Raw genomic sequence first — 6,418 nt, forward strand, 5'->3', positions numbered from 1 at the left:
AACCAAAGTTGGTCAGTTTTACAATTGTCAATAAGAAAACAACTGCTTAAGTACAGAATACTTACTACTAGGATATGGGGACAAAAAAACTGAATTACACTTGGAGGCAGCGAGTTAATAACAGCAGTCCTTATGGTCTTGATAATAACCAACTGACAAATTATTGTTCGAAAAACTAGCTGTCAAGGATGATACAGTTTCCCTCCTTTTGAGGTAAGCATTTAGCGTTAATACCTTTTTAACGCCAACACAATCAATTTTATGAATGAAGAGGGCGTTTGACAGATTACAGATTATTCATATTAACAACACTGATTTCCCCTTAGATATCTCGTGGGTTTGTTTTTTTTTTTTTTTTTTTTGACTCGGTCCATAAGGGTTTTCAGCAGAGGACTTAAAGAAAGAAAGAAAAAAGAAAGAAAGAAAAAAAGACCTGGTTTCCTTCATGTTACTATATCGGAAGATGTCACTCCTCCGATTTTCAGCCAGCATTTCTGGACGATTTTACCATATTTATTGCCCCATGCCTATCTCAACACAAGCTGTGGCCCCTCATATTTGAGAAAATACACGCGCGCATACAAACGTACACATATCCATATTTATATATCTGTCTATCTACCTCTCTATCTATCTATCTATCTATCTATCTATCTATCTATCTATCTATCTATCTATCTATCTATCTATCTATATATATATATATATATATATATATATATATATATATATATATATATATATATATATATATATATATATATAACAATATGCCTTTTCCCCTTAACCTTCGGATTCCAAAAACTTATAGTACATCATCGCTGTCCTCTGACCTTCTCCCTGAGTTATGCAGGAAGTTGAGCCCCTCAGTCAAGCCAAGGTCCTTGGTTCACCAATTAAGCCCAGGAAGAGACCCATTCTATAAAACAGTGTCCTTATGGCTTGGCTGCAAGCACCAGAAAAATGCCCTCTACCGGACCAGGAACCCAAGCCTCCTTCCACAGTTCCAGAGGATTACCTGTAATAAAAATTTGATTTATTCTTAAATTGAAAAAGACGCGCGACTGTGTCCCTACTTTCTGTGACCGCTTAAGGAACTTGATTCATTCAGCAGTCTATCATGTAACCAATTTGGGTCTCTCTAGCGTTGGGCACGCCAGTTTCAGCCTCAGCTTTAAAGGTGATATAGAACGTCTAGCAGAATAGATCCCGTCTTCAAAGAATCTCAGGAAATACGACCAAAGTTTTTTTTTTCAAGATTAAACCAATTAAAAGTCATTATTATAGACACTCCTGTGGTGATTGCAGAAAGCTCTGAAGGTCTCCTTTTCACAGAAAAATCCTCATCTGGTGCTTCTTAGGGCAGACTTTTTAGGCCACAGTTCTTCAGATAGGGAGTCTTCCCGAGCCTAGTTGGGGAGCCCAAGGGCAAATTTGAAAGAGGGGCCACCTTGACCATCACCCAGTAGCCAGGGGTAATCTTAGGGTTTGGGATGGTGATGACGTATTTTAGGAACCCAGGAAAGTTTTAAGGTTTATAGTATCTCTTAGGCTAGAAGAGGCACGGCAGAGTTGAAAAGTTGAGCACAAGTCGTCAGTAGGCTACTGTAAGAAGTTTAAATACAGACTTGTGCTTTTCACATAGAATATGTCATTAAGGTCAACTGTAAACATGATTCAGTAACTCATGTTGTAATCAAGGAATCTTTTGCATTTTTTAATTTTAAACTTTTGCAGGCTGTCAAACGAGTGAGCGTCCAATTTGTCGGAAATATCAATAGCAGTTGAGTCTGTATGTGCACTTCCTAAAATACGAGAATGAATTTATCATGAATGAGATAACTCGTATTTCGTAATTGAAAACTGAATGAATTCCAGCCGTCGGAAATTTGCAAGATTCTTGAATAAAACTTTTGCAACTCTTTTATGCTGGAACTATTTGTGTTTGAATGATTGCTTGATGGTGTCTTCTATTTTTTTAATTGATGACGAGATTAAGCTTGAGATAGAATGCTCAGTACATAGAAAATCACCAGAATCCTTGAGTTATAATGCAACGTATCGTCGTATCTAATGAGAAGTCGTAGATGCATTGAAGTAAAAATTCCTGCAATTATTGTTATATTTGCTTGTAGCAAAACGTGAAATTAAACACTTCCTTTTTATTATTTTTTTTCATGAAATTAATTTTCGTTAGACGCCGTTATTGCTTTTACGGTTTTTGTTTTATTTCAGAGTTTTATGGGTATTTTAATTATTGTTTATCGACAGTTTTAATTTAAATGATTGTTTACAGTCAATTTTTAGTGCTGGAAATTTTATTAAACTTTTGTCGTTTCTTTCCGATAATTATGGGAACTTGTTCCAAGAAATGAAAAGACAATTATCACTCCTGCAATTCATCTTTCAATTGATGATTCGTAAGTGAACCCCATGCGCAGGAGATATCTTCAACTCTAGCAGCTTCATTTATTTACACAGAAGGCTAACTAGCAGCGTGTCGAACCCCCAATGCCAATACAAGCTACACCGTTCTCTCTCTCTCTCTCTCTCTCTCTCTCTCTCTCTCTCTCTCTCTCTCTCTCTCTCTCTCTTAATGCAACCTCTTGCTACATGGAAGTTGAGGCCTCTCCTAACCAGTACCTCTTTCTCTTCATCTGTCCATCCATCTCCAGGTCTTCTTCTTCTGCTTTCTCCCAGTACCTCCGAACTGTTTATCCATCCTCTCACCAACCAGTCTTTCTCCATTCTCTCCACTTGACCGAAACATTGCAAAAAACTCTACTCCAACTCTTCATCTGACCTGACCTTTTTATTACACTTTCTCCTTAACCTTTCTGTTTATCTCAAACCAATGATTATCGTTGTTTCCTTTTCAAATTCAACATTATTATTATTATTATTATTATTATTATTATTATTATTATTATTATTATTATTATTATTATTATTATTATTATTATTATTATTATTATTATTACGGTTTTTGCTGTTGTGTTTCTGATTTGGGGAGGTAGTGTTAATTATTGTTATATAAACAATTTTAACTTTAAGCACTTAATTAAGTTTTTGCCTTGCCACTGTGTTAATTATGGTAGTGTTTTATGGGTTTCATTATTTTTTTTCATAAACACCTAATCCAAATTTCATTAACGTGGGCTACTGTTGTTTTTGATTAAGCCAGCTGAATTAATAAACCGTGTTTTCGGTTTTATACCTAATTAATTGTAGCAGTGAACATTTGAAAATCAGTGTATATCATTGGGTAAGGTAATTTCACAACATTACAAACAGAGATTTCTTAGAAAAAGAACACTTTTAATTACATGACCTTAAGAATACCGACGATGTAAGGATTTGGCAGTTATGATTTCAATAACCTTCGCATCATGAAGGTAACAGCCGTGATATCTTAAATTTGGAGTAACATCACTTGGGAGAATGACTTCTTAACATCTTGGTTTCCATACATAAGAACCATGGCATCATCCCGTTCAGAACAGAGTTCATTGCATAAAAAATGGTGAGTTTATAGCATCAAGAAGAATGATTTGATAACATCCAGAACGAGGACTCTGATATATTGAGAACCGTCTTATTTAACACTTTTAAAAACAATGACCCCATAATACCAAGAAGCAAAACATCAAGAACAAGGTCTCCAATACATGAAGAACTGCGGGACTGTATGCCTTTGAGAACAATGACTCCATAACTTTGAGAATAGTCAATTCATAACATTAAGAACGAGGACTCAGGTACTTTAAGAACTGTGACTTTCATACTTTGTGGACAATGACCTCATTACATCAAGAACAGTAAGTTCATAACATCAAGAGCGAGAACTTCTATATGTTTAGAAGTGTGTCATTTTATAATTTGAAGAACAGTGACCTTAGAGCGTCAAGGGGCAATAATTTCATGACATAAAGAACGATATGTTCATAATATAAAGAAGAAAAATTTCAGTTCATGAAGAAGCGTGTGAATATATATGCCTGTAAGAACAATGACACCAGGAACAACAGGTTCGTAATGTCAAGAACAATGAGTCCATTAACATCAAGAACAAGGACTCCTATAAATTGAGAACCGTGACCTTATACCTTTAAGAACATCACATCAAGAACGATACGCTTGTGGAACATGACTTCTTATGATGAAGAACAAGAATTTTATTACATTAAGAGCCTTGGCTTTAAACTTGCAAGAAGGATTACCCCATGACATCAAGAACAGTAAGTTCATAACACCAAGAACCATGAATTCCCAACATCAAGAACAAGGACTCTTAGGGGTTTAGAACCGTGACATTTAAGAACAATGACCCCTAAGCTCAAAGAAGAATAAGTTTATAACATTAACAACAAAGAGTTCTTAACTTCAAGAACAATGACTCCTGTACGTTAAGAGTTCTTCATTGGATGGGTCGATATCGTACTTGGCTAGCACTCTCCTAGGCCCACGTTCGATTCTCCGGCCGGCCAGTAAAGAATTAGAGGAATTTATTTCTGGTGACAGAAATTCATTTCTTGGTATAATGTGGTTCGGATTCCACAATAAGCTGTAGGTCCCGTTGCTAGGAGAGCTGTTAATCAGCTCAGTGGTCTGGTTAAACTAAGGTATACTTTGTACGTTAAGAACCATAACTTTATACAATTGAGAACATTGTCCCCATAACACCAAGAATAACAGGTTTATAACATAAGAACATTGAGTTGCTAATATTAAGAACAAAGACTCGAGTGCATTAAGAACCGTGACTTTATACCTTTAAGAACAATGACCCTATAACATTAAGAGGGACTGCAGTTGCAAATTGCTTCATCTCACTCCATCCCCCATTATGTTTTGAGACATTTAATCTTCTCGCTTACGTTATGTGCAGTGCTGACGTATAAGCTTCTAGATTACTTTTTTTTAAATGATGACAGTCGCATAAATGAAGTGCCTCTGTGGAAAAGTTTATAGTGTTAATCTCGTCAAGGCTTAATTTAATCACCTGCATAAAATTTACCGACTCGTTTCTCTTCTGAAAATGCGATGGCAAGCGTCATTAGTACTATCGTGTTGATAATGCGAGCGAATAAAGCTCTCTCTCTCTCTCTCTCTCTCTCTCTCTCTCTCTCTCTCTCTCTCTCTCTCTCTCTCTCTCTCTCTCTCATGTAGGCTACTGAAAGATCAACTCATTAATTTTTGTGCTCTTCTTTCTCCTGTGTAGTTCGCGACAAAATAATTATTCCTCACTTTCTTTGTCTGTGTCATTTAGTAAAAGATTAATTCTGCATATCTTCCAGCATTTTTCTTTTATTCCTAAACCCTTTCTCTCTCTCTCTCTCTCTCTCTCTCTCTCTCTCTCTCTCTCTCTCTCTCTCTCTCTCTCTCTCTCGTGTACGAAAAGATCAGCGCTTTAATTGCTTACCCTGCATTTATAAAAGGTCGAAAATAGCAAGTAAGAATTCTCTCTCTCTCTCTCTCTCTCTCTCTCTTATTACAAAATAAGACAGGCGCTTTATTGTATGCATGAATTTCTGCGCAGAAAATAAATCTTAATGTTGGATCTTCTTGGATTTTACTCTTATGTAAAACAGCCGTCATCCTGACGTCCTTCCAAATTAATATCAAGTTAAGGATCCTAAAAAGGGTATTTAACTTGAGCTCCCCTAACGCCAAGATTAGACGTCTACGTGCTTAAGGATTCTGATTTTCTGAAATATGTCCTCATTATTTTACATGAGAATTATTGCTAGTAATATTTACAAGACTAGTGACTGTTGTTCATGAATCGTGTGACCGTCTTAACGTTGTTATAGTTTTTATTGTTATTATTCATTTAAAGCTATATGTATATGTTTATATATTATATATATATGTATTATTTGTGTATATACAGTATTATATATATATATATATATATATATATATATATATATATATATATATATATATATATATATATATATATATATATATATATATATATATATATATATATGTATATATATATATATATATATATATATATATATATATATATATATATATGAATGTCTTTTTCCTGTAATACTACAGTGTAATATGAAAATAAGAAGGTCCATAAAACACTATTTAAACGTATATATATATGTTCACAGTGAACAGGGGCACAGAAACAAGTGCCCGAAATATATGGTTTCAACGTTTAAATAGTGTTTTATGGGCCTTCTTATTTTCATATATATATATATATATATATATATATATATATATATATATATATATATATATATATATATCCTAGGGAAAGAAATCTAAGTATTTGAGACATTCTTGTAAATTTCAACAAGCTGATGCATCAAGTTAATCATCGTATAGAAAAAGACTTCCTGACGAGTAGCAACAGAATTTCAAAGCCATGAACAGATGTGGAGCAAAGAAT

The sequence above is a fragment of the Macrobrachium rosenbergii genome, chromosome 3 (assembly GCF_040412425.1).
Source record: "Macrobrachium rosenbergii isolate ZJJX-2024 chromosome 3, ASM4041242v1, whole genome shotgun sequence".
NCBI lineage: Eukaryota > Metazoa > Arthropoda > Malacostraca > Decapoda > Palaemonidae > Macrobrachium > Macrobrachium rosenbergii.